The 20235-nt window shown below is 42.5% G+C and overlaps 1 long non-coding RNA gene across 4 annotated transcripts in view; it reads left to right on the forward strand.

Annotated features, from left to right (window-relative positions):
- Nucleotides 1–20022, forward strand: part of LOC132667367 (uncharacterized) — a 48332-nt gene extending 28310 nt beyond the window's left edge. Inside the window, exons 4-6 of one of the 4 annotated variants that reach the window (XR_013555688.2) lie at nt 3167–3343; nt 15539–16400; nt 19887–20022. This is a non-coding gene — a long non-coding RNA (uncharacterized LOC132667367). Of the gene's footprint in view, nt 1–3166; nt 3344–15538; nt 16401–17022; nt 17332–18093; nt 18262–19886 lie in introns of those variants that run through there. The other 3 variants (XR_013555690.2, XR_013555689.2, XR_013555691.2) reach the window with 3 other exon arrangements.
- The last annotated feature ends 213 nt before the right edge of the window (nt 20023–20235 follow it).

The raw sequence follows: 20235 nt of genomic DNA on the forward strand, positions 1-20235 counted from the left end.
CTAAAATCTATAAAGAACTTATCAAACTAGGGGCGCCTGGGTGGCTCAGTCGGTTGGGTGTCCGACTTCAGCTCAGGTCATGCTCTCACGGTTCGTGAGTTCGAGCCCCGCGTTGGGCTCTGTGCTGACAGCTCGGAGCCTAGAGCCTGCGTCGGATTCTGTGTCTTCCTCTCTCTCTCTGCCCCTCCCCCACTCATGCTCTGTCTCTCTCTCCCTCTCAAAAATAAATAAACATTAAAAAATAAAAAAATAAAAAAAAAAGAACTTATCAAACTCAACACCCAAAAAAAAAAAATAATCCACTAAAGAAATGACAAAAGACATGAATAGACACTTCTCCAAAGAAGACATCCAGATGGCCAACCAACACATGAAAAAATGCTCATCATCAGGGAAATACAAATCAAAACCACAATGAGATACTACTCACACCTGTCAGAATGGCTAACATTAACAACTCAGGCAACAACAGACATTGGTGAAGATGCGGAGAAAGAGGATCTCTTTTGCACTGCTGCTGGGAATACAAACTGGTGCAGCCACACTGGAAAACAGTATGGAGGTTCCTCAAAAAACTAAAAATAGAACTACCCTACAACCCAGCAATTGCACTACTAAGTATTTATCCAAGGGATACAGATATGCTGTTTCGAAGGTGCACATGCACCCCAATGTTTATAGCAGCACTATCAATAATAGCCAAAGTATGGAAAGAGCCCAAATGTCCATCGATGAATGAATGGATAAAGAAGATGTGGTATATATATACACATATATATATGTGTACATAAGGGAAGGGAAGCAAAAATAACATAAAAATAGAGAGGGGGGACAAAACATAACAGACCCTTAAATATAGAGAACAGAGGGCTGCTGGAGGGGTTATGGGAGGGGGGGATGGGCTAAATGGGTAAGGGGAATTAAGGAATAACTAACTTGGATATAAATTAAAAAATAAATTATTTTTAAAAAAGAAACTAAAAAAAGTCTCTTATGGTTTGCCTCCCTCTCTGTTTTAATTTTTTCCTTCCCTTCCTCTGTGTTCATCTGTTTTGTTTCTTAAGTTCCACATATGAGTGAAATCATATGATACTTATCTTTCTCTGACTGACTTACTTCACTTAGTATAATACACTCTAGTTCCACCCATGTTATTGCAAATGGCAAGATTATATTCTTTTTGATCATAGAGTAATATTCCATTATATATATATGTATATATATATATATATATACATATATATATATATACCACATCTTTATCCATTTGTCAGTTGATGGACATCTGGGCTCTTTCCATAATTGGACTATTGTTGGTAGTGCTGCTATAAACATTGGGGTGCATGTGCCCCTTCATATCAGCACTCCTGTGTCCTTTGGATAAATGTAGTACAATTAAATATCTAGTAGGACTGGGTCATAGGGTAGTTCTGTTTTTAATCTTTTGAGGAACATCCATACTGTTTTCCAGAGTGGCTGCACCACAAACGTGTTCTCTTATAGTTCTGGAGGTCAGATGTCAGAAATGAGTCATTAGGGGGCGCCTGGGTGGCGCAGTCGGTTAAGCGTCCGACTTCAGCCAGGTCACGATCTCGCGGTCCGTGAGTTCGAGCCCCGCGTCGGGCTCTGGGCTGATGGCTCAGAGCCTGGAGCCTGCTTCCGATTCTGTGTCTCCCTCTCTCTCTGCCCCTCCCCCGTTCATGCTCTGTCTCTCTCTGTCCCAAAAATGAATAAAAAACGTTGAAAAAAAAAAAAATTTAAAAAAAAAAAAAAAAAAAGAAATGAGTCATTAGGACTAAAATTAAGGCGTTGACAAGACTGGTTCTTTCTGGATACTCTGCAGGTAATTCCTATCTCTTCCATCTTTTAAAGGCTGCCAGCATTCTTTATCTCACCCCAGTCTCTGCTTCCATTAGCACTTTGCCTTCTCCCTTCTCTGACTATCCTACCTTCCTCATATAAGGAATCTTGTGATTACACGGGACTCATCTGGAAAATTTTACGTCACTTAGTCACACCTGCAATCTCCCTTTACCATGTGAAATCACATACTCGTAGGTTCCAGGGATTAGGACATAGACATCTTTGGGGAACCACCATTCAATCTATCATTGAAGTCAAATGAGCAATGTCTTGAAATAACACTTCAATATTAAGTGGTAGCAATGACTAACTTTTATTTGGCCTTTGCTCTGTACCAGACACTTTCCTAAGTACTAGACACATTATTTTTCTCCTTCAGTCTTTACACTAGCCCTTGGAGGCGGTGCTTGTTGTAAGCCCCATTTTACAGATGTGGAAAGTGAGTCTCAAGAGATTAGTAACTTACCCAACAGCCCAGCTAGCAAATACAGAAGTCAGGATTCAGATGAAGGTGTCTGACCTACAGCCTTTGCTCCAAACCACTGATAAAAAGGGAAATGAAGGAGAAGGGCATTCCTGGACAAGAAAACAGTATCTTAAAAAGCCCAGAAGATTGCAAGAGCTTGCACATTATAACTGTAATGAGGATGTAAAAGGAGGAATGATGGAAGACAGAAATGGGAGGGGAGATAAGGATTTGATGGTGATGGACTCCATGGTGGGTGGCAGGGTCCTGTGGCTAATGGTCAACCATTAAAGGGTTTTATTCTTTATTTTATTTATTTAGAAAATCATTTTTTAAGGGTGCCTGTGTGGCTCAGTTGGTAAAGCGTCCGACTTCAGCTCAGGTCATGATCTCATGGTCAGTGAGTTTGAGCCCCGCATCGGGTTCTGTGTGGTCATCTCAGAGCCTGGAGCCTGATTCAGGTTCTGTGTCTCCCTCTCTCTCTGCCCCTCCTCTCCTCACACCCTGTTTCTCTCTGTCTCTGAAAAATAAATAAACCTTTAAAAAAAAAAGAAAGAAAATCATTTTTTAAAGTTTATTTACTTGCTTTTGAGAGACAGAGAGAGCAGGGGAGGGGCAGAAAGAGAGAATCTCAAGCAGGCTCCACACTGTCAGCCTGGAGCCCAACATGGGGCTCGAACCCACAAACCGTGAGATCATGCCGTGAGCTCAAATTAAGAGTCAGATGCTTTACCACTGAGCCACTCTAGGTGCCCGTGATGGACTTTAGAAAGGAGAATAACTTGATCAGATAGTTGTTTGAGAAAGATAACTGTGGCCTCATTTTCATTTTGGAAGTAAATGGCAGAGGTGTGAATATAGCAACAAGGAGACCTGCTGTGAGGTTTTTCAAAGATTCCAAATAAGCAATGGTGGAAGCCTGAACTAGAGCCTGAGGAGTGGGAATGGAGAGGAAGGCCAGACTGCAGCATCGAAGAAGGGGCAGAATCTATTGGGCCTTGCTGACTAATCAAGGTGAGTGTGAGGCAGGTAAGGAAGGCGGAGTTAAGGATGTCTCAAGTTTCTGTCATGGGCAACTGGTGTCAGTAATTGGGATGAGTAATAGAACTTGGGAGTATTAAGACTGTATAGAAAACCCTCTACTTATATTAATAAAGTAATTCTCCACCACCTGAGAAACTCAACATTAATGATGCCAGTTACTCGGGTCCAATAGCCCACAGTGTCTCTACATCCTAGCCACCTGGTCTCATCCTGTTACCACAACCTAATGGAACTGACGATGGTGGTGTCAACAAATCAAACTGCCTACCAACCATAACATATTTAAAACCTGTGTAATCTTGCTCTGTCGCTGAGAAGATATTCTAAGAGGACTTTTAAAAACATAAAGCCTTTTCTCTCTTCTCTGGGAAGGTTTGGGCTAACTGAGGATGAGACAAACACCACATGAAATAATGAACAAAATTACGAGAGATTTATAATTAAGCGCTAAATTATGAACTACATTCTATTCAGAGGAAAGTGATATATGCTATCAGCTCCCTCTGAGCTGTCAGCACAGAGCCAGACGTGGGGCTCGAATTTATGAACCGCGAGATCGTGACCTGAGCCGAAGTCAGATGCTAACTGACTGAGCCACCCAGGCGCCCCAAAGATATTAATTTTTATTGAGCATCTACTACCAAACCACCACCCTAAGAAGTATTGTCCCATTTTCCAGGGAAGGGAAAGGAATTTCCTCAAGTCACACATTTACTTATAGGGCAGACCCAGGGCATGAACTCAGGAGAGACTGTCTCAGAGGGGGCGCTCTGGGAAGGCACAGCAGAAGCTAAGACTGTAAGGCACACGGGGACTGGTTTGGACAGGCTGACGGGTGTGGCAGAGCAGGGAGAGTCACATGAGGAAAACCAGGAAGGCAGAACTTGGCACAAGTTGTTAGTTATGCCAGAGAGGAGACATTCTGACTGGAGACTTTCAGTTCGCCCACCACTGCTGGGTGTTTTAAGCATTTCAGTTTGGCAGTAAACATAAAAAGTTTAGTTACAGAGGCGTAAGCCTGGAATACTCAGTGACGGGCTCACTGCCATGAATAATTGTGACAAAACAACAGCTGTTACGAGATCATGAGGCAGCGAGCCCCACCTCAGTACACTTGTGTCCCACCTAAGGACTTTCCAAAGTTCGGGGAAACCAGGCCAGCTGAGCGTTCAAATCGCCACTCCCATCACACTCCAGGTATGTATTTTATTGGCGAGAACGATGACTAACTAGTGGGCTGACTTACATGCAAGTTCCTACTTGGCCTTTTTCCTGTCAGCAAAATTTACTACTGTCTTCTAACTCTCCTCCTATTTCAGTATTAAAAATTGTTACTCTCCCAGCAGTAAAGCACATCCAGCCAAGTGACAAGCAAAGAAATGTTAAGGAGAAGTACACAGACAATATGGGCTGGACTTTACCAGGAAGAACAAGAGCACATACTGGCCAGGAAGTGTTGCAAGGAAGGAATTTTCTAGAGCCTTATGCAAACCTCAGTTATTATCCTGGGCAATGTTGCAATTTCACTTCTGGTTTATATTAACTAGTACTAGAAATACATAAGGAATGACCTAATTCTTTTCCTTTCATTAGAACTCTACACTGGTAGGCTGCTTCACTTACTAATTTAAAAAAATCAACATTGAGTATCCCTTTGACCTCAACCCTGATTTAAGTTTTGAAATATGTCATTACAATATTTAATTAATATGGATTCCTTTTTTTTAGCATTTATTCATTTTTGATAGATAGAGACAAAGCATGAGTGGGGTAGGGGCAGACAGAGAGGGAGACACAGAATCCAAAGCAGGCTCCAGGCTCTGAGCTGTGAGCACAGAGCCTGACACGGGGCTCGAACTCACAAACCATGAGATCATGACCTGAGCTGAAGTCGGATGCTCAACCGACTGAGCCACCAAGGCACCCCAAATATTGATTCCTTTTAAAAAGTTTTTTGAGATGTAATGTTACATTCCATGAAATGCACCCATTTTCAGTGTACAATTTAATAACTTTTAGTATGTTGACAGAGTCGTGCAAATATCACCACAATAAGAATTCATTTTTGAGCTTTTTTTTTTTTGAAGATGTTTTTTAAGTTCATTTATTTTGAGGGAGAGAGCCTGCATGAGCAGGGGAGGGGAAAGAGAGAGGGAGAGGGAGAGAGAGAGAGAGAGAGGGAGAGAGGGAGAGAGAGACAGACAGAGGAATCCCAAGCAGGCTCTGCACTGTCTGCTTGGAGCCCAACATGGGGCTCAATCTCACAAATGGGAGATCATGACCTGAGCTGAAATTATGAGTAGGATGCTCAACTGACTGAGCCACCCAGGCAGGTTCCCCTGAAGATTTTCTTTTTAAGTAATCTTTGCACCCAGTGTGGGGTTCGAATTCACAACCCTGGGATCAAGAGTCATGTGTCCCTATTATATGCTCTTGAAAATTATCTACTGAAAAATTCAAATAAAAAAACAAGCTCAGGGGCACCTGGCTAGCTCAGTCCTTAGCGCACATGACTCTTGATCTCAGGGTTGTGGGTTTGAGGCCCATGTTGACTGTAGAGATTACTTAAAAATAAAATCTGTAATGGGTTCCTGACTGGCTCAGTCAGTAAAGCACATGACTCTTTTGATTTCAGGGTTGTGAGTTCAGTCCCGTGTTGGCTGTAGCAATTACTCAATAATAATAATAATAATAATAATAATAATAATAATAAATGAAATCTTTTTTTATTTTACAAAAATTTTTAAGTGGGCTCCATGCCCAACATAGGGTTTGAACCCACGACTCTGAGATCAAGAGTCACATGCTCTACTGACTGAGCCAGTCAGGCACCCCCTAAAATAAAATCTTTAAAAAAAAATAATTTTCAAGAGTAAATGATAAGCCACAAAAAGGTTTGTATTCCAAGTTATTAATTAAACTTATTATCCAGTTTTACTTGAGTGGCCAGGGGTCTCTCACACTGCTCTTTCAGAAACCTGTGTTTGGAGAAACAGTGTGTCCAGATAATATGATTTATTGTTATAGCACATTCTGTAGTTTGACTACTACTTGATGTCCCTGAAGTAAATGAGCACTGAGTAAGGAGGGGACTATGCCCTCACATACGGTAGCTAGCAACCAAGGGACTCTTAAAGTTACTAATGAGTTCATTTGGAGATCCAAAGAATCAGCTATTTTTAATGATTCTTGATAGCACACAAGGGAAGGCCCCTCATGGATCAACAATGTCAAGTATTTCTACTTTTGCTTTCAGCCCTGATTCTAATTCCCTCCACTCACCCACCTCTCTCACTGTGACCTTGAAGTATAAAACAAATCTCTTTCCAGTTTTTCCCTTTCCCACATGGATCTCTATGACCTTGATTTTGGCTTTATTTGGTTTGCTTTCCTTTCATGCTTGAAATGATTCTTTATCCACTTTCTCTGTCAAAAGTCATCTTTATTGCTGTCTCCCCTCTCTTCACAATCTATTCTGACAGCATATACTGAAAGTTTTGCTTATACTCAGAAATTTAAAACTTGGTGTGAGGAGTTTCTGAACTCTATGGTTCTGTAGTTAGCTCTTTCAGGATTTTGCATTCAAAATCTCACTCTTAAGCTTCCCACTCTCACCATCACCTCCTGCTGCCATCTGAGCTCTGACTTCAATAATTCTTCCTTATTCCAATGGATGTATGGTCCATTGATCCTAGAACCATTTCACTGTCCACAATGGCCTCATGTCTGTCCTTAACCAGCTTCTATCCATGATTCATTACTACCTACACCTGACCCTCCTTCAAACTTGCCTGGCAAAACCTAAACCCATGGCAAAAAATTGTCCACCTTTGCACCAAAAAGAACCAGCACTTTCAAGACCTTGGTTTTAGCCCTTACAACTCATTTATGCACTTGACCATGGCAAGAGGAAAACAGCCAATCATGTGGAGTGGCTCACATCAAATTATGACCACTAACCCCAAGGGTGCCTTTAGTGCTGCCTGACAATCCTATCATATTTCCCTAAATAGTTCACTTTCCACTCACCAAGACAACTGTTTCACACCTTCTCTTCTCTCCTCAAACCTCACACAGCTGATGACCCGATCTCCCATTTTCCTAAGAGAAGCAACCAGAAAAAAATGTCTTCCATGTGCTCTGATCACCAACCGCATTTATCATATTCTCTGCCTTCCCACATGGTGTCACAGATAAACTATCTAAGCTCCTGTCCAAGGTCATCATCTCCACTTGGACACTAGATCCAATTTTCTCTCATCTACTCAAAGACATTGCTACACAATTATCCCTCTCTCCTGAATAGTCAAATTGTCCTCTCCACTAGATCATTGCCATCACCCTATCAATATATTCTAAAATATCCTTATCTTAACACAGGACAGCATTTATCTTTCAACTCCACATCTCCCTCTTGGCTATTACCTTATCTCTCTGCTTTCTTGTAAACAAAACTTAAAAACAGTGTCTATACACACTGTCTCCACTAACTCTCTCTCTCATTCCCTTTTGAATCTATTCCAATCATGTTTTCACCACAACCATAACTTTTGTCAAGGTCACCTGCGAAGTCCATGTTGTTAAATCCTGTGGTCATTCTGAGTCCTCATCTTACCTGACCCCCTAGCAACATTTGCACAGCTGATCTTTCTCTCCTCCTTCAAACACTTTCTTCACTTGGCTTCCAAGAGAACACCCTTACTTCTCCTCCTGTCTCACTGGCTGCTCCTACTCCATCCCTTTGGCTAGTTCCTGCTCATCTGCCTGACCTCTATGGATGGAGTGAGTGCCTCAAGGGTTAGTTCTTGGAACCTTCTCTCTTCTCTATATTCTACCCCCACCCTGACGATCTTAGGCAGCCTGTACCTTTAAATACTGTCACTAAGCTGATGATGATTCCTAAATGTACATCTCCAGACAGATCACTCCCTTGAACTCCAGATCCATATATTCAATTGCCTATTTGAATCTCCAATGTATATTCTTAAGCACATTAAGTGTATATGTGCAAAAGAGAATGCATGTACATGATTCCGCCTGCCCTAAAGCTATATCCCCTTACAGTCTTCTCCATCTTAGCAAATAGCTTATCAGCTGCACTGCCGAAACCTTTGGTTTTACCGTGATTCCTCCCTATCTCTCACACTCTTATGTTCAAGCTGTTGACAAAATCGGCTAGCTTTGGCCTCAAAATATATCCAGAGTTTCACCACTTTCATCACCATTATCATTATTCCCCTAGGCCAGGATTCTGTCACCTCTTGCCTGCACTATGGCAGCTGCCTCCTAATTGATCTTGCTTCCAACTTAGACTCTCTATAACCTTATAGCCACAGCAACAGAGAGATTCTGATCGCGTCCCTCCTCAGCTTAAAACATTCCAAGACTGCACTGGTTTCCTATCTCAAAGAAAAATCTCCCATCAAAGTCTTTACATGAACTTCAAGCCCTATACAATCTCATTCCCCTTATCTCTCTGACCTCATCTTTTACCATTCTCCTCCTTACTGTGTTCCAGCCACATCTGCTTCCTTGCTATTTCTCAAAGCCACACTCAACCACTGTTTCAAAGCCTCTGCACTTTTCCCTCTCTTTTTTGGCAAGGGTCCTTCTTTTATAAGGTTCTGGTCCACCCTCCCCCTTCTCTTCTCCCCTTGTTCCTTCCATTTCCCAAATATCTTCATGAGTTGCTCCCTCATTTCCTTGAGTTCTCAACTCAGATGTTGCCTTTCAGTGAGACTTTCTTTGATCACCGTATTCAAAACAGCAAAAGCCAAAATTCAAAACTCTGATTCTTTGCCCTTTCTATTCCTCTTCCCCATAGAACTTATTACCATCTAGTGTACTACATATGTTGTCAAAGTTTACTTATTTATTTTGAGAGAGAGAGAGAGAGAGCATGAACAGGGGAGAGGCAGAGAGAAGGAAAGAGAGAGAGAAAGAACCCCAAGATGTAAGGCTCGAACTCACGAACTATGAGATCATGAACTGAGCTGAAACTGAAGAGTCAGAGGCTTAACTGACCGAGCCACCCAGGCGCTCCTGGTGCACTACATATTTATTTGCTTATTTTTCACAGTACCTCTCTCTCCACAGAAACTTAAGTCTCATCCAAACAATAAATATTTATTGGATGGATTAACAAACTGAATATTTATTGAATAGCTACTATGTGCCTATTTTAGACACTGGTGGTATAACAGTGAACAAAAAATGACATGGTCCCTGCCCTCAAGCAGCTTGTATTTTAGTGCTAGAGACAAACAATGGACAAATGAACAATATCGATGTGGCAGGACGTTTTTACCGCAATACCCAGGATTCGTGGTCTCGCCACTTCGAAGAATGAAGAGGTGGACACAAAATGAGCAGCAGGCAAAAGTTTATTAGAATAGAAGATTAGAAAGTAATAGAAGGAAAGCTCTTTCATTGAAAAGTGAATACCTAACGACTAAAGGCAAGGGTCCTTCTTTTATAAGGTTCTGGTCCGCCCTCCCCCTTCTCTTCCCCCTTGTTCCTTCTCAGGTTCTATCCTTATTGGCTTGACAGCTAGTGTTGGGTTGTCCATTCCCGACTGGCTCATTTCCATTGTATGAGGGGTGGTCTATGGCCATGCTTGGGTCTTTTGTCAAATTCCTGAGGGAAAACCTGAGGGGAGGTAGGTGGTTTCTGTTAAGAGGAACCTGACACCTGAGGGGGTTTGCTGTGGTCAGACACTCCCAGCTTTGTTCCAAAATATGTGTTTTTCCACACCAGGGACCTCAGGCCCTCATCTTTCCCTCTCTGCCTATTTTATCCTATCTTTCCCTATTATAGTGATAAGTGCTATGAAGAAAATAAATCATTTAAAAGGATAGAGAGCAGTGAGAGTATCATTTTAGATGGCATGTGAGGGAAATTCTAAGGCAGCACTTGACAAGAACCTTGAATAACATACAAGAGGGAGCCCTGCAGAGGTCAGAGGGAGAGAATCCAGCAAGTACAGAGCTCCTGAGGCCAGGCCAGCTTGGCATGACCAAGGAAAAGCAAAGCCAGAGTATGGGGAGAGAGCAGGACAGGGTACAAACGGTAAGACTGGTAGGCAGAGGTTGCAGTAAGAACTTGGGATTTTTCTGTGACAATATGGGAAGCCGTTGGAGCGTTTTGAGCAGGGCAGCAGTAGGATCTGATTCACATTTTAAAGGCCTGCTTTGGTGTTGTGTGGAGAGCAGCCTCTGGAAGGGTGAGGCAGGGCAAAGGGAGACCCCTTAGGAGGTCACCCAGGTATTCAGTGAGCACGGAAGTGGTGATAGCAACGAAGGTGGAAGAAACAGTCAGATTTGAATACATATGTATCACAGATTGGATGTGCTGATGAATTAGATGTGAAATGGGAGAGAAAAAGATCAAATGATTATCCAAGGTTTTGACCTGGGCCCCTGGGGCATATCCTTTACCAAGTTGGGGAACCTTTGGAGGAACAGGTTTGGGGAAGATGGTGTTTAAATCGAGATGACCCAGGGAGTGGAATATAGAGAAATCTGAAGACTGGACCCTGGCACACTAAGGAAAATGAGGAGGAAGAGACAAGAGACAAGGAGGGATGCAAAAGACATAGGACAGAGTAGAGTCCTGGAACCAAATGAGGGGTGGCAAGGAGGTGTTTCCAGTGAGAGGGAATGAGGGGCGGTTGGCTGGCTCAGTTCATAGAACATGTGACTCTTGATCTCAGGATTGTGAGTTTGAGCCACACATGGGGTGTAGAGATTACTTAAACCTAAAATCAAAAAAAAAAGAAAAAAAGAGGAACTGATAAATTGGGTCTAATGCGATTGAGGACTGAAACGTGATCATTGGATTTGACAATGAGGAAGTCATCAAAGAAATAGTGTCAGCGGAGTGGTGGGTGAGCAGAAAGCCTGATGATGGTGGGTCAGAATGGATCTGAGGGACTCAGAATCAAGTAGTACTAACAAGAGGCCTTGGGCAAATAGTTAAACCTCTCTGCTATCAGCTTTCTCGTCTGCTAAGGGAAATAGTAACTCCTTGCTCAGAAAATGTGGTATAAATTAATAAGAATTCAGAAATTTTTGAACTGTATGCAAAATCAACCTAAATGTTTTAATGTTATGTTTAATGATACATGTTTTTAAAAATGGGAAACAAATATATATTAAAGCCCTACTATAACACGCACTTTGCATGTTTTTAAAAACATTTTTTTAAGTAATCTCTACACCCAACATGGGGCTCGAATTCATGACGCCAAGGTCAAGGGTCACATGCTCCATCAACTGAGACAGGCAGGTGCCCTGCACTTGGCATGTTTGATCTTATTTAATTTTGATTAATCCAAATATAAACATGCTATATAAAAAGACCGAATAGTGCAGCTCTTCCTGCCCATTGGTCTTGTCCCTGTGCTAATTTAATAAAAACACCTTTTTCGGGGCCATTGGGTGGCTCAGTGGGTTGAGCGTCCAACTCTTGATTTTGGCTCAGGTCCTGATCCCAGGGTCATGAGATGGAGCCCCAAGTTGGATGCTGCGCTGAGTGTGAGCCTGCTTAAGATTCCCTCTCGCTCTCTCTCTCTCTCTCAAATAAAAAAGTTTAAAAAAACACCTTTTTGCACTAAAAAAATTAAAAACTAAAAATTAAGACCAGAAAGAAGTAACAGAGGAAATGTCTCATTTAATGTTCTTCATGTGATCCTGAACACTTCATTTTATTTAATCATTGAAATGCTCAAAATCTTTCTAAAAGGATTTACATCGGACTGTAATCTGGATCTTTGATATTCATTTTAGAGAAAGTAAACACCCACTTAGTAACATTTTCAGATATGACGAACTTGTGGAAGTTTGTTCTTCAAAACCAAACAAAACAAGCTAGGGGTTCTTTTCTAAAGACATGTTAACCAGTCTAGCTACATACACATCTCCCTAGTATCAATTTGTACAACTCGTATTCCTTTCTGTGATTCTGTTGGGTTTTGCCCTGTTCCTTTGTAACACTGTGCTTCCTAGTAAAAGCTCCTTCCTCAGCCTCAGGGCCTTTTCCCCTGCCTTTTCTGACAAGGAGTGGCCCACCCGCCCCAGCCTCTACCTTCCAAAACCACCCTTTTCCTTTCTCAGGGTTTAGACACAGTGCTTTATTTTTAAAGAACATCCTTCTCCAACACAGACTTGGGAGGGAAACTACTCCAAATTGGGAAGAGGGTTTTCATCGAAGAAAGATCTAAAAAGCATTGTCTTAAAGGTTTTATTTTTAAGTAATCTGTATGCACAACATGGGGCTTGAATTTACAACTCCGAGATCAAAAGTCACATGCTCAAGGGACGCCTGGGTGGCTCAGTTGGTTGAGTATCTGACTTCAGCTCAGGTCATGATCTTACTGTTGGTGGGTTTGAGCCCCGCATTGGGCCTTGTGCTGACAGCTCAGAGCCTGGAGCCTGTTTCTGATTCTGTGTCTCCCTCTCTCTCTGCCCCTCTCCCACTCCCGCTCTGTCTCTCTCTCTCAGAAATAATAAACATTAAAAAAAATTTTTTTTAAGTCACATGCTCTATAGACTGAGCCAGCCAGGCACCCCTAAAAGACATTGTTTCAATTCTGCATACTTTTGAGTACAAATGTGTACTTTTGTTCCAGAATGGATATTTTTGAGCAAAAATACCAAACCTTGGGCACCTGGGTGGCACAGTCAGTTAAGCATCTGATTCTTGGTTTCAGCTCAGGTCATGATCTCACAGTTCGTGTGATAGAGCCCTATGTCGAGCTCTTCTCTCTCTCTTCCCCCACCCCCCCATAAAATTAAATAAATAAATTTAAAAATACTAAACCTCTTCTCCCTGCTACTTCTGAACCTCTGTCTTCCTTGTCCAACACCCTTTCACCATTTGGCCTCGCTCCCAGACAAGGGCACCCTCCTAGACAGGGCAGTTTTAGAGGTGGGAAATCAGGCATGCTGAGGGTAGACTATTTGAGTTCAGCCTTACACATTGTACAGTGTGGTGGGAAATATACTGGCCTGGACACCAAGTGATCCAGCTTCTAATTCCAGCCCCATTGGGGGCCTCCGGCACATCACGTGTTTATCCAGGGCTTTAGTGGCCCTGTGTGGAGAACATGGACCAGAAGTGCTGTCGGGTTCTTGCTATCCCTGCTCCTCAGATGAGGACACTAAGGCATGGAGATGGGAAGGTATTGTGATAGATTCCTCTGAGGGTGTCAGAAAAGAGTAGACACTGAGGATTAATTCATTGTTTGATTTCTCTTGGCAAAACAGTGTAAGGAAGAAAAATAGCATCTTAGGACAAATGAGGCTTTTCTTCTCATGAAACCAAGTACAGATGTTTCTGATTTACAATGGTTTGACTTAAAGTTTTCTTTTTTTTTTTTTTTAGTTTTTTTTAATGTTTATTTTTGAGAGAGAGAGAGACAGAGACAGAGTGTGAGCAGGGGAGGGGCAGAGAGAGAGGGAGACACAGAATCTGAAGCAGGTTCCAGGTTCTGAGCTGTCAGCACAGAGCCCAACATGGGGCTTGAACCCACAAACTGTGAGATCATGACCTGAGCCGAAGTTGGACACTCAACCAACTAAGCCACCCAAGCGCCCCTCAACTTAAAATTTTCAACTTGACGCTGGTGTGAAAGCTATGGTCATCCAGTAGAATCCATACTTTGAATTTTGAATTTGGGTCTTTTCCTGGATCAGCAATACATGGTATGATCCTCTCTCAAGATGGCGAGCAGAGGCAATCACGGCTCCAACCAGCCACACGATCACGAGTGTGAGCGATCAACATACTTAAAACCCTCTGTACCCACACAATCGTTCTGTTTTAACTTTCAGAACATATTCAATAAATTACACAGATACTCAACACTTTTGATAAAACAGTCTCTGTGTTTGATAATTTTGCCCAATTAGAGGCTGGACTAAGCTATGATGTGCGGCAGGTTAGTGTGTTCAAAGTGTTTTCAACTTACAATATTTCCAATGTATGAGGGTTTATTGGGACATAACACCATTGTAAGTGGAGGAAGATCTGAAATGGAAATTTCAGACATTTCTTGGAAATGCTAGTAAATAGATTTCTTGAGTCATTTTCAAGATGGTTATATCTCTTGGACCTGGGATTAATGGGTCATTTCTATTTCCTTTTTATCTTTTTATGTGTTCTCTGAGTCTTTTACTAATACATATTAGTTCTGCAATCAGAATGGGTACTTTAGGAGAAAAAAAAGAAGAAAATGGCTTTAACCGTACAAATGGAAGAGAACAGGAAAAAAACTTAAAAACTAATAATGATGAAACTGACATTTATTACATGTCATTTATTATGTATTGGACAGTAACTGGCTCATTTACTTTCTCTCAACTCTGGATAAGAAGCTATTTATTATTACTTCCATTTTGCATATAAGAAAAATGAAGCAGAGAGGGGTCAAATAACTTCAGAAGTCACAGAGCTAGCAAATTCAATTGCTGGGACTTCACTTAGGTAGTCTAACATCAGGGCCTCTTCTATTTATCACCTGCCTCATAAATGATCTAAAAATGAGGTATAATCTTGTATAACTTCAGAGAACAGATTTTTCATACTAATTACATTTTATTTAGGTTAATATTCCCTGAACACACATTAACAAAAGGCTGGAAGAAAGTGGTTTGAAACTATGGTAGATCTGTGATTTAATTTAACTCCGTGTAGACCAATGGTTGTCTATACAATTAACTCTAGCACAGAGTTGGCTTATCCACTCTGGTTTATCCACTCTGGTTTATGCCAAATCTGTGCTACAGTTGACAACATAGACAACCATTGGTCTATGCTGTGTTAAATTAAACAAGGAGACTATTAGACCTAGGTGGTTCTAATGTTTTTTGGCCTAAGTAAACCCATAAATATCTCAAGGCTTAGAAATCAAACTTGAGGACAACCAATCACAAACAGCCAATGAGTCTTTGTGAATAAGACAAATGCTTAAACTACAGCTAATCACATGATTTCTTTGCTTTGTTTCCATCTTTCCTTTGTAAGTCTTCGTAACTTCTGCTCCTAACCACTTCTGATTTGGCACTGCCTTAATCCCACTGATTTTTGCTCAAATAAACTCTGAAAAATTGTGATATGCCTCAGTTTGTCTTTTAACGGCTCTGATATCTGGCTTGTTTTACGTAGGTACCTCAAAGAAAGTTGAAAGAAGGTGATTCAAATTGCCAGGAAGAGTTTGGGAACATCCACACTGCCAATCAGTTTTTTAAAACAACATTTTTAAAAAGGCATAATCTATCTACAGAACAAGACTACATCAGCACCACAAATAATCAAGGACAAATCACACACAACGAAGGAAGTGCTCATCACTGCTACCCGTTTTGTGCACACAAGACAGTCCCTGTCTCTCAACTAGGAACGTCAGCCACTTTAGGCTTTTGAATGTTGGTCTTTCTCCTGTTGTCTTCTACCTACTGACTTTTCAATCAGCTCTCCTCCTGTGGCCGGATCCATTTCATGGCATATCACTCCCACCTCAGAAGACTGGGTCACAGGGGCGCCTGGGTGGCTCGGTCGGTTAAGCGTCTGACTTCGGCTCAGGTCATGATCTCACGGTCCGTGAGTTCGAGCCCCGCGTCGGGCTCTGTGCTGACAGCTCAGAGCCTGGAGCCTGTTTCAGATTCTGTGTCTCCCTCTCTCTCTGCTCCTCCCCTGTTCATGCTCTGTCTCTCTCTGTCTCAAAAATAAATAAACGTTAAAAAAAAAAAATTAAAAAGAAGACTGGGTCACAGAAGTGATTTCAGGACTCATAAGTGAGCAGAGGACTCAAGCTCAAATATTAGCTGAATGACTGAATAATTACTATAGGTATGGTCCTCTGGACAAGCAATCTGCCTAATATCTCAGGGAAGGAAAGGCCACAGAACTGCAAGCTGTAAGAGAGATTACCTACACTAACCAAATTAGGTTCTGACTGAGGAGGGTAAAGGAGTTCAGCAGAGCGAAAGAGATCAACTACCTCCATTTTGACCTCCATCTGTACTTGGTAAGTGATTAAGTTCTTCTTTCCAGCTTGACTCTTAACTCTGGCAAAAGACCCTGCAGGCAAAGCATTTTCTAATGGGAACTGAAACTATCCCCTCAAGCAATAAGGACTACCCTGAGCCAGCAAGACTTGGGCCGTGACAGTGATCAACCAGACCTTTACTGCCCACCCATGCATGTACCCACTGACTTTTGTCCCACATTTTCCTCATATAAACCTGGGAGTATTTTCAGCACTTTGGAGACAGTCTTTGAGATGCATGAGTCCCCTGTCTTCTCAGTGTTGGCCTCACTGAAATAAATTCCTGTCTTGTTTCACCACCACTCATTTCTCTGCCTTTGGATTTTGTGAGCAGTGACTGGCCGAACCTGGTCTGTTTAGGACCCCCAGAGCTAGGTGCTCTTGCACCCCTGTACCCCGGCTACACTGATGGGTCATTTCTGGACAGTCATTGCCGCATGAGATTGGGGCTCTCTTTCTTATCTTGTCAGAGGGCCAGAAGTTTTCCAAGATGGAAGAAGACCCCTCCCCTCCCATTGTTTTCCTCCTCAGCCCTCACTTTCTGGTATACGGTGCGTGTTGTAAGTGCATAGTGGCGGATCTCTGTGTTTTTCCTTTCCAGGTGGCGTAAGTGGCAAAGAAGGTGGGAACCAATTCCTTCTAGGGAAAAGACCTGTCCATCCTGTTCTCTTTTCCTCTGGTATCTCTTCAACTTCCTGTCTTCCATGTGACCAATTTGGTAGTAATATTTGGGTTTAGGGTTAAGGAGAAGGAAGGGTCATCCTTGCCAGAGCTCCCTGCCTCAGGGTTTCGCACACAAGCCCAGCAACAATAAATTAATGCAGCCCGGATTGAAATCTAAACACTATATCTCAGAGGTGCAAAGAAAATGTTGGAGATGGAACTTTAAAATCACCAATTAAAGTATTTTACTTTTCTAATTTAACGTAGTCTCCTTCCAGGTAATAACTCCCACTAAGAGCTGTTTCTCTCCTTTTTTCTTTTTCTCCTTAAGTAGGTGTCTGGAGGGCGGTGCTTAGGTGACCTCATGCTTGCCCAGAGCCTTGCTCTTTGGATCATCACCAGCCTGTGCCGCAAGAGTGCTAGTCTGGTCTTGTCCCTGAGCTGCCAGTCAGAAGGGCTGCTCTCCTGGCTCCCAGCTCTGATGGCTGGCAGGAACTTTTCTTGCATCATCTCCCTCCTTCCCAAAATGAAATTTGTCAACACCTACTTCCCAGAGCCCTACTAACAGAATGGCCACTGGGAAACATAATTTATGGGAGAGACAAAAACACATATATGCACCCCCAACATACCCTTTGTCACTTTATGTTGCCTCATCATTGTCTGTTGTCTGATTATCACTCTGGGAACCCTGAGGGGGAAAGAGTCTGGAATTTGGGGTTATCCCAAATACTTCATAAGGTCATGCTCTTAACAGGTAATTTCTAGTATTACTTCTACATATGGCATTCTTTCTCATTATACTCTTATACTCTCCTCATGTACCCCAGGAAAACGTTCAGGGATTTTCTGTTTTGCTTGCTGCTATAACCCCAATGTCTAAGTAGTACATGGCACAGAGTAGGTTTTCAATAAATATTTCTGGGATGAGTGAAGGGTTGATCACATCTGCTGTGGTGGATTTATCCAGGTCAGCTCTCAGAGGGGATCTTATTTCCCTTACCTCCAGGTGGTCGCAGAGCAGCACACGGAAGCTGATGTGTTGTCCACAGCGCGCGCCAGCTCAGAGGTAGTAGCTGAAGCAGTGGGGCTTGGTGAGGTCCCTCAGGAAGAGCAAGAGGGAGGACAAATGGGGCCAAGAGTAGCCCAAAAGGAGCAGTTCTCAAACTTTTAAATCTCAGAGCCCCTTTATAGTTTTAAAAATTGTTGGGGCGCCTGGGTGGCTCAGTCGGTTGGGCGGCCGACTTCGGCTCAGGTCATGATCTTGCGGTCCGTGAGTTCGAGCCCCGTGTCGGGCTCTGTGCTGACAGCTCAGAGCCTGGAGCCTGTTTCAGATTCTGTGTCTCCCTCTCTCTGACCCTCCCTGTTCACGCTCTGTCTCTCTCTGTCTCAAAAATAAGTAAACGTTAAAAAAAAAAAAAAAAAAAATTGTTGAGGGCTCCCAGAAGCTCTCATGGGTTGTATCAATATTTATTGTATTAAAATTGAAACAAAACTTTTAAATATTTATTAATTTGTTTAACAAAAAAACCCACATTATGTGTTAGGATAAATTTTCATTTCATTTCATTTTCATTTACAACATAACTATCTTTGGGGCACCTGGGTGGCTCAGTCAGTTGAGCATCCAACTCTTAATTTCGACTCAGATCATGATTTCAGCATCATGTTATGGAGCCCTATGTAGGGCTCCATGCTTAATATTCTCTCTCTCCTCTGCCCCTCTCCCCTACTCATGAGTGCTCTCTAAAACAAAACAAAACAAAACAAATGAAATAAAATAAAATAAAATAAAATAAAATAAAATAAAATAAAGCTATCTTTTCCAAAGCAAAAGTCACTGAGAGGAGGGGCAGTTCTTTTTTGGCAAATTGCCTATGTCTGGCTTCACTTGATCTTAGCCAAAAGGCCGAGAAGCGATGCCTATGTCTGGCTTAATAGAAGGCAGCTGGATTTCATGTCTGCCTCTGTATTCAATCTGCTGTGATATGTTTTAGTTGAAATTCGGCCTCATACAGACACACAGTGGGAAAAGGAAGGATCTTGGGGACTGCAGGGGTTCTCTGACCACATTCTGAAAACTGCTGTCCTAAAACGAAAGGTGCTGTAGCAATAATGATGATCTCCGCTACAGAGCCTCCAGCCCTCCAGGGAGTCCAGACCCTGCTATTAGAACATAATCCCTGTTTCTCACCCTCCTCCCACCAGCCTCTCTGCTTAGGATTGCACAATTCTTTAATAATGTATAAAATAGCTGACAGCCTTGAGCAGCAAAATTAGATAAGATATAAGTTCTTGGAGTATGCTGGTCTTGGGTAGAAGGAAGCATAACAGGCATCTCAGAAAGGGGATGAAGGAAAGAACACATGCATTCTTAGTAAGGAGAGAAAAGAGGTTATGAAGTTCAGGCGCATTTGCAAGCAAGTATGTTTCATATTTGCACCCAGTGCCTGGGCTGAAAAAAGGAAACAAACAATAAAGCTCAGCCTGCTGGGTGTGTGTGGAAGGAGCTGGTTCTCAGAGGGGGAGGAGCTGGCCTACGCAATTACATTCTACTTCAGTATCTTCTCAGGACTTGCTGGAGGGCCACAGCTTTATCCCCATTGGTTGAGGATCTCATGGAAAGATAGTAGACTCTACCAGGTATAGTTCTAAGACCAGTCAATTCTCAACACGGTGGAGTGGCCTTGCTACCACTGGTGGGAAGGCTTCAAGTAACACTTTCTGTTTATAAACCCTTCCTCCCAGGCTAATACCAGCAACCACCACCTTCACTGTGTATCTTGCTTACCTGCTTTACAGAGGGAAGGCACAGCCAACAGCTGTCACTCGCCCTCGCAGCCTCCAAATACTGCAAGTGGCCCAGCTCTACCTGGAAGGATGTATGTATGAATGTGAGTGACTCTGTACTACTGTGCCTAGAGGCAAAAGCCACACCCTGGAGCCTTTTTTTTTTTTTTAATTTTTTTTTAACGTTTATTTATTTTTGAGACAGAGAGAGACACAGCATGAACGGGGGAGGGGCAGAGAGAGAGGGAGACACAGAATCGGAAGCAAGCTCCAGGCTCTGAGCCATCAGCCCAGAGCCCGACGCGGGGCTCGAACTCGCAGACCGCGAGATCGTGACCTGAGCTGAAGTCGGACGCTTAAC

This window comes from Panthera onca, chromosome B2, assembly GCF_046562875.1.
Source record: "Panthera onca isolate mPanOnc1 chromosome B2, mPanOnc1 haplotype 2, whole genome shotgun sequence".
Taxonomy (NCBI): Eukaryota; Metazoa; Chordata; class Mammalia; order Carnivora; family Felidae; genus Panthera; species Panthera onca.